The 9,200-nt window shown below is 43.0% G+C and overlaps 1 protein-coding gene across 8 annotated transcripts in view; it reads right to left on the reverse strand.

Moving 5' to 3' along the window:
- Positions 1-8,467, reverse strand: part of LOC124003597 (forkhead box protein P1-B-like) — a 247,620-nt gene extending 239,153 nt beyond the window's left edge. For 6 of the 8 annotated variants that reach the window (XM_046311980.1, XM_046311979.1, XM_046311978.1 and 3 more), the window contains exon 1: positions 8,071-8,466. The gene's annotated coding sequence lies outside the window, so the exon portion shown is untranslated. Of the gene's footprint in view, positions 1-8,070 lie in introns of all 8 variants that reach the window. The other 2 variants (XM_046311984.1, XM_046311983.1) reach the window with 2 other exon arrangements.
- Positions 8,468-9,200: the final 733 nt, after the last annotated feature.

Below are 9,200 nucleotides of genomic sequence, written 5' to 3' on the forward strand. Positions count from 1 at the left end.
TTGCCTTAGATGGTAGTCATCTTCCCAGTATCAGATTTGAGACACTACCTTTAACTCTCACAGTATCTGGTAACCACAGTGAGACTATTTCTTTTTTGATTTTTCGTTCACCTTTCACACCTGTTGTTTTGGGTCATCCCTGGCTAGTATGTCATAATCCTTCTATTAATTGGTCTTGTAATTCTATCCTATCCTGGAACGTATCTTGTCATGTGAAGTGCTTAATGTCTGCCATCCCTCCCATTTCTTCTGTCCCCACTTCTCAGGAGGAACCTGGCGATTTGACAGGAGTGCCGGAGAAGGAATATCATGATCTGCGCACGGTCTTCAGTCGGTCCCGAGCCAACTCCCTTCCTCCTCACCGGTCGTATGATTGTAGTATTGATCTCCTTCCGGGGACCACTCCTCCTCGGGGTAGACTATACTCTCTGTCGGCTCCCGAACGTAAGGCTCTCGAGGATTATTTATCTGTGTCTCTTGACGCCGGTACCATAGTGCCTTCTTCCTCTCCGGCCGGGGCGGGGTTCTTTTGTTAAGAAGAAGGACGGTACTCTGCGCCCTGCGTGGATTATCGAGGGCTGAATGACATAACGGTTAAGAATCGTTATCCGCTTCCCCTTATGTCATCAGCCTTCGAGATTCTGCAGGGAGCCAGGTGCTTTACTAAGTTGGACCTTCGTAACGCTTACCATCTCGTGCGCATCAGAGAGGGGGACGAGTGGAAAACGGCGTTTAACACTCCGTTAGGGCATTTTGAGTACCGGGTTCTGCCGTTTGGTCTCGCTAATGCGCCAGCTGTTTTTCAGGCATTAGTTAATGATGTTCTGAGAGACATGCTGAACATCTTTGTTTTTGTCTATCTTGACGATATCCTGATTTTTTCACCGTCACTCGAGATTCATGTTCAGCACGTTCGACGTGTTCTACAGCGCCTTTTAGAGAATTGTCTCTACGTAAAGGCTGAGAAGTGCTCTTTTCATGTCTCCTCCGTTACTTTTCTCGGTTCCGTTATTTCCGCTGAAGGCATTCAGATGGATTCCGCTAAGGTCCAAGCTGTCAGTGATTGGCCCGTTCCAAGGTCACGTGTCGAGTTGCAGCGCTTTTTAGGTTTCGCTAATTTCTATCGGCGTTTCATTCGTAATTTCGGTCAAGTTGCTGCCCCTCTCACAGCTCTTACTTCTGTCAAGACGTGTTTTAAGTGGTCCGGTTCCGCCCAGGGAGCTTTTGATCTTCTAAAAGAACGTTTTACGTCCGCTCCTATCCTCGTTACTCCTGACGTCACTAGACAATTCATTGTCGAGGTTGACGCTTCAGAGGTAGGCGTGGGAGCCATTCTATCCCAGCGCTTCCAGTCTGACGATAAGGTTCATCCTTGCGCTTATTTTTCTCATCGCCTGTCGCCATCTGAGCGCAACTATGATGTGGGTAACCGTGAACTGCTCGCCATCCGCTTAGCCCTAGGCGAATGGCGACAGTGGTTGGAGGGGGCGACCGTTCCTTTTGTCGTTTGGACAGACCATAAGAACCTTGAGTACATCCGTTCTGCCAAACGACTTAATGCCCGTCAAGCTCGCTGGGCGTTGTTTTTCGCTCGTTTCGAGTTTGTGATTTCTTACCGTCCGGGTAGCAAGAACACCAAGCCTGATGCCTTATCCCGTCTGTTTAGTTCTTCTGTGGCTTCTACTGATCCCGAGGGGATTCTTCCTTATGGGCGTGTTGTCGGGTTGACAGTCTGGGGAATTGAAAGACAGGTTAAGCAAGCACTCACGCACACTGCGTCGCCGCGCGCTTGTCCTAGTAACCTCCTTTTCGTTCCTGTTTCCACTCGTCTGGCTGTTCTTCAGTGGGCTCACTCTGCCAAGTTAGCTGGTCATCCCGGTGTTCGAGGCACTCTTGCGTCTATTCGCCAGCGCTTTTGGTGGCCGACTCAGGAGCGTGACACGCGCCGTTTCGTGGCTGCTTGTTCGGACTGCGCGCAGACTAAGTCGGGTAACTCTCCTCCTGCCGGTCGTCTCAGACCGCTCCCCATTCCTTCTCGACCATGGTCTCACATCGCCCTAGACTTCATTACCGGTCTGCCTTTGTCTGCGGGGAAGACTGTGATTCTTACGGTTGTCGATAGGTTCTCTAAGGCGGCACATTTCATTCCCTCGCTAAACTTCCTTCCGCTAAGGAGACGGCACAAATCATTATCGAGAATGTGTTCAGAATTCATGGCCTCCCGTTAGACGCCGTTTCAGACAGAGGCCCGCAATTCACGTCACAGTTTTGGAGGGAGTTCTGTCGTTTGATTGGTGCGTCCGTCAGTCTCTCTTCCCGGGTTTCATCCCCAGTCTAACGGTCAAGCAGAGAGGGCCAATCAGACGATTGGTCGCATACTACGCAGCCTTTCTTTCAGAAACCCTGCGTCTTGGGCAGAACAGCTCCCCTGGGCAGAATACGCTCACAACTCGCTTCCTTCGTCTGCTACCGGGTTATCTCCGTTTCAGAGTAGTCTGGGTTATCAGCCTCCTCTATTCTCTTCCCAGCTTGCCGAGTCCAGCGTTCCCTCCGCTCAAGCGTTTGTCCAACGTTGTGAGCGCACCTGGAGGAGGGTGAGGTCTGCACTTTGCCGCTACAGGGCACAGACTGTGAGAGCCGCCAATAAACGCAGGATTAAGAGTCCTAGGTATTGTTGCGGCCAGAGAGTGTGGCTTTCCACTCGCAACCTTCCTCTTACGACAGCTTCTCGTAAGTTGACTCCGCGGTTCATTGGTCCGTTCCGTGTCTCCCAGGTCGTCAATCCTGTCGCTGTGCGACTGCTTCTTCCGCGACATCTTCGTCGCGTCCATCCTGTCTTCCATGTCTCCTGTGTTAAGCCCTTTCTTCGCACCCCCGTTCGTCTTCCCTCCCCCCTCCCGTCCTTGTCGAGAGCGCACCTATTTACAAGGTACATAAGATCATGGACATGCGTTCTCGGGGACGGGGTCACCAATACTTAGTGGATTGGGAGGGTTACGGTCCTGAGGAGAGGAGTTGGGTTCCGTCTCGGGACGTGCTGGACCGTTCACTCATTGATGATTTCCTCCGTTGCCGCCAGGATTCCTCCTCGAGTGCGCCAGGAGGCGCTCGGTGAGTGGGGGGTACTGTCATGTTTTGTCATTTATTATCTTGTCTTGTCCCTGTGCTTCCCATTCTATTCGTTTCCCTCTGCTGGTCTTATTAGGTTCTTTCCCTCTTTCTATCCCCTCTCTCCCCTCCCTCTCTCACTCTCTCGCTCTCTCTTCTCTCTATCGTTCCGTTCCTGCTCCCAGCTGTTCCTATTCCCCTAATCATCATTTAGTCTTCCCACACCTGTTCCCGATCCTTTTCCCTGATTAGAGTCCCTATTTCACTCCTTGTTTCCCGTACCTGCCCTGTCGGATCCTCATTTATAATTCACCGTGCTGTGTCTATGTTTTGCCCTGTCGTGTCGTGTTTCCCTCAGATGCTGCGTGGTGAGCAGGTGTCTGAGTCTGCTAGGTTCAAGTGCCTTCCCGAGGCAACCTGCAGTTCTCGATCAAGTCTCCAGTCCGTTCTCGTCTTTACGTGTAGTATTATGCTTTTTGTTTTGTAAAGTTTATTCTGGATTAAATACTCTGTTTTCGCCAAGTCGCTTTTGGGTCCTCATTCACCTGCATGACACAATAATTATTGTGGATTGACTGCTTGTCAGAATACATGTTTCACTCCCCATGGCATTCGTAACTTGAATGCGCCTCTAGAGGAATATTTATCTCGCATAGAACACACAACAACAAGCCGACTAGGTAAATAGATAAACTATTCTACTATGGGGTTGCCAGATTTTTCTAATCATTACTTGTTTTGTTTAGCATGGTGGCAATGATTTTGCAGTGGCGCAGCACCACAGTTAAATGACTGCAGCTTAAACACTGTGGCTCTAACTTTTGAACAGTTGAACCTATAAGCTATTATGACCCTTTGGAACAAGTATGTCTTCTGTTTCCCTCTAAAATGCTCAAAAGCTGCGCATGACTCGTTAGAACAGAGTGGACAGGACTGGAACCAAATCAGCCTGGGGGGAGAATAATATTATCATTTAAAGCAATGATGGTGTTCTTTTCTATACAGATGATCATACACAATTACTGCCTGATGATCTTCTGAACTTCCCAATACCTTTCTAATACATTTTAGTCACTTCAAACAATACTTCCTTCAGATTGAAGTACTGTCAGACTTCTTTGTAATAGACTGCCATAGCCTCAAATAAAACATGTAACATTGGCTGTTGATTCCATCCCTTTTTTTATATGGTGGAGTCCCGATTTAGTTTTTTTATATATCAAAATGCGGACACAGGACAAAAAAGATTGGTAACCCCTGATGTACAGTATAAGATTAAATATTAGGGCTGAGAATTGCCAGGGACCTCATGATACGATATTATCACAATACTTAGTTGCCGATATGATATGTATTGTGATTCTCACGATTCTGATAATTATATATCTATTGCGATTCAATACTGCAATTTTATTGCGATTCGATGTGCCAAACATATTTGCTCGCAATGTCTGCTGCAGAAGGACAAGAGAGAGAGAGCCACGAGGAAACAAGTTTTGATCAGTCATGGAAATAAAGGTGCTAAAATCATGTTGGTTCACCATTTAAAAAGAAGACAGAACAAGTTAGAGATGGAGAAATACCGGTGTTCTGGCACAGGTACAGCCGACAAGCGCTAGCTAACGTTAACTACCTAGCAAAATGAGAATGAGTACTTGGAGTCATAGAATCAATATAATATAGTCAAAAGGGATACTACAAAAAAAATCATCGCTATGAAATGTACATGAAATTTAATGATATACAAACTAAACTGGCAACTGGTAACAAAATAGCAGCTAATGACTTCCCCAAAAAATCAATGCAGTGAAAAAAGAATGCGTGAAATAAACTAAATTCATATGTCCAGTCTAAAATAACTCCTTTTTAATATCTACACTTTCGTTAAACTAAAGCCAACCAACTTCTTTCTTTATCATGCAATGATAATCAATTAATTATGAATAATTAATTGATAGTAATTGCACACTTCCTTTCTTTCCCTTGTTACCAGTGACATTTTGTCAACCTTCCTCCCTTTATTAAGGACAGATGACAGAGGAAGACATTAATTAATGGTTGGCTGAGTTAATGGCTGTCCTGAGCATGTGCAGTCTCCATGGAGACAGAGGAGTCGTTCCTAGCTCACCTAAAGCCGTCCACTCCCTGACCAATGGCCTGGCAGCCTGGCATGGAGAGCACAGTGTGCCAGGGGCACGGCGCAGAGGCAACAGCTGCCTGGGCACGCCACAGGGGGTGGGACACACTAACCTTTACCCTGCAAATATTGTCCTGCTTCCCTTTGTTAGCCATTCCATTAAAATGCAATAGCATACTAATAAATACTGTAGGTCTACCTGTCACAGTTGTGCTACTTAGGATCCCACTATTCATTCTCTAAGCCTTTCCTGTACATTTAAGACCAATCTTAATGTGTGAGTCACAAATGTGTGAGTCACATGAGAAATTCATGGTGTGAATATTCCAACAGTGAGATGATGATAAATACACAAGATACATAGGGAAAGTTATTCATAAGTGGTACCACTTTAAATTATTGTAATCTGTATTAAGCATTAATTACAAGATAAATCAAGCAAATACCCTAATACCAGTCCTAGTCTGGAAACTCTACGTAGTGTGAAACCTCATTCCCATATTGGAACGAAAATAACTATTATTGAGCGAGGGCACAGTCAGTTTACAGGCACTCCATACCCAGCACTGGGCATTTCAGTGTGTGTTCACAAATAGTGAGCCCTCAGATGAAAGAGCAAGCCTGTCCACTCCGGGATGGGAGTCCTCCTCAGACTGATTGCATGAGTGGCTGATTTACTTTCTCACCAAGTTAGCCACAACTCTCCAAAAAGAGAACCCCCCAAAAATGCCTGTGTATGTATTGAAGAGGCCAAACTGAAAATATGGACTTTTGAAAACACATAAGAACATTACGGATTGAATAGGAATTCAATGAGGCTAAGTCATAACACTGCATGAGACTAGCCTGTCTCAATTGTAATATTTTTTACCTGCTTTTTCAGTTGCAATAAGGGGCAGAGAAAGTACTGTAGTTTGGTCTGGTGTAAAGCAGTCTGAGAGGACATGGTTAGTGTGTTCCTGTCATGCTTGTCATGGGTTGAAGAATCAGCAGGAGAACAAAGGCTGGGGCTCTCTGGACACTGGCTGTGTTAAACACCAGGGCTGAAAAGTTGCAAAGAAAGTTCACCCTGTGCTTTTTAAACCTGGGTCAGCATTTGCGAAGGTTCATTTCTGCATAAGTGAGCACACAAACCCCAGTGCCTGTTCAAATAGTCTGTAGCTCTCTCTCAGGCAGATCATGACAACAGCCCAGCAGCAGCACTGTTTGATCTTCAATGTTTTCCTTAATCTGGGTTGTCAAGGTTCACTTGTTGGAGGCTGTTTACTTTACTTCTCCTACAAAAAGTTTTTTTTTTCCCTCAGACAATGACTAATCCAAAGACCAACGAAGAGGGAGCTCTGCCAATGATAGATGTTAAAGCTGCAGTTGCCTTTTATTTTTTAGATAGCTTTAGCTCCAATGGTGCCAGCTGCAGATTCGGTTCAGATTCTTTATTAATATCTAACTGTTGTGTGCTTGTTGTGTTCCCTCCTTGCTTAGGGAAACAATCATGCTCAGCATATTTCAACAATTATTCACAAATTATAATACACCCTGTCTGCAGGTTATAGTTTGGGGGTCTAGTTATTTTATTTGCAATAATGATTATTTAATATAGTAAAAAAAAAAGTAAATAATAGTAATAATAATAATAAATAATAATACAAAATAGTATAATAACTGAAGACACTTAAAAAATACATGACATTATAAAGTGCAAACAAACTAAAAGTGTTAATTTATCTACATTAGTTCATTACATTTAATTACCTAATTATATTTTGATCAAGATACTATAGTAGATAGGGTATTTGTTGTATAGAAAACATAAGTCATTTATCAGTTCATGTTCTAATTTCACCATGCCAGAAGGTGATGGGCCTCGCATTAGCTGGTGCGGTGGAATATCTTCTTGCAAATAAAGATGCATAGCCTAATCTACTACAAACCAAACCCAATCAAGAAAGTGTTGTCAAACGTCCAGCCTCCAACCACTAACAAGTCAACAAAGTGGGATAGTACTTGTAGCGGATAATAAAAGTCTAGAAAATATGCTTAGAGATGCTTAGAGTATAAAACCAGTATTCAATACAATTGTAGTTCACTATAATGACGTTATAATAATATTATAACATTATTATAGTGATTTGCAATTATGAGAGAGGTCTACAGACATGCAGGTGCTACAGTAACTACCAAATCTTGGTACATATTTCGTTATATCAATTCACATGATTGAACTATCAAAAATATTGCTTCCCACTCTGTAATCATAAGAAATAATAATGTGTCAAAATGTGAATCTACAGTGAGTCTGGTCCGTCTTGAAGAGTTTGTGGAAGGTACCACGTGGGGAAAAGCACCTTATCCCTGATTTTGGTCCAAAGAAATCACCGCACTAAACTTCCTCTCTCCATTCAATAAACTCATGTTGAGTTACAAAGTGTATAGACGGAGTATACCAAGAGCATGGTTTCACAAAGTATAACTTGCACTTTTTACTTGATCTTGTGTTAAAGGATATTTACCCGGGGTCACAAACATGAGAAAATAAGTGAGCAACAACTACCGACCTAACTTCTAGAAAAGTAGCAAATGCAGTGTCTCTTCTAATGCTGTATCACTGAGCCTTTCGAAGAGTATACACGGTTTGCAGCGCATAGCACAATACATCACACAGTATTTCAGCTCTCATGTCATATTATTAGTGTTGTTTATTAGTTTATTTCGCCATAGAAACCATTCTAAAAAAACATTGGCAAACAAAGACAAACTCCATGTGAGCAAACTGAAATAGTAGAATCAATGTCTAACGAGACGACATTAGAATACGATAAACTTACCCAATCGACAATGGTAGGTGCACGCAGTAGACAATTCTGTGCTAGAGATAATGAACTGTACACGCGATCTTGTATACCAAGTAAGCATGCAATATTCACACTGTAAATACTACCAACATTACTCCGCTTGGGGGACTAACTTTAACTGCGAGGATACATCTCTGCTGCATTCACGGAGAGCACTGTTACCGGTAAAATAATCTAGACTTCACGCCACGTTCTGTCTCGAATAAGAGAGCGAGCTCTTTCTAATGTTATTACATTTTAATTCGCATGGAAAGAAAAAATTATCGCGAATTTGGATGTTATTTTCTGATGTTCCAAATCCGTGACGTCATATCCACCTGCTGGGTAAACAACATTCATTGTAGATCTTCACAGGATTTTGACAGAAGTCATATTCGTTACCACTTACAATACACAGTAGTAAAAATGTCTAGCTGTAAGCTATCTAATTACAATTGAGGCAGAAAGTTTTCTTTTCTTTTTTTCTGCACTTTGTCCAATGGAAGGAGGGAGTTCGAGAGGTTAAAGTTCGATAGAGGGACAAACTAGACACCTATGTCTCAGCCTTAAATTTGTTGGAAAAAAATGTTTTTGTCCCAGATTAATAAAAGATATATTAATTTAACTTCACTTATAGCATGTGCGTGACGACACGCCACAACACAACCTATATAGCTATATTTTTGTTGTTGTCAATTATTGCGTTATACATTCACTTCACTAACTCCTTCCCCTATATTATAAAGTACATTATTAGTTACTTCAAAATATATGTTATAAGCCTATAATAACTGCCTTCAGCGACCTGCCTGTGAAAACGGAATGTTCCCCCGTTTCAGCTCGATTTACTGTCACTGAAGGACTTAAGACATTATGTCAGTAATTAAAATGTCTGTCATTTGCCCACCTACAGAAGAGAATTATCATTGGTCGGTCCAACAGTCCAGGTAACACTTGTTGAAAAGCAACATTCATTTAACCTCAATAGAAAATATGTTAAGTCTCTTTGTCCTTGATCAAGGTCTGCAAAGAACCTTTGATTTCTTTACAAAAGACAGTAAATGTATCATGGCTGCATCTAGGTGGCACAACATGGCTGATGGGTTTTCTTAGAAATGCTGTTT

This window comes from Oncorhynchus gorbuscha, linkage group LG18, assembly GCF_021184085.1.
Source record: "Oncorhynchus gorbuscha isolate QuinsamMale2020 ecotype Even-year linkage group LG18, OgorEven_v1.0, whole genome shotgun sequence".
NCBI lineage: Eukaryota > Metazoa > Chordata > Actinopteri > Salmoniformes > Salmonidae > Oncorhynchus > Oncorhynchus gorbuscha.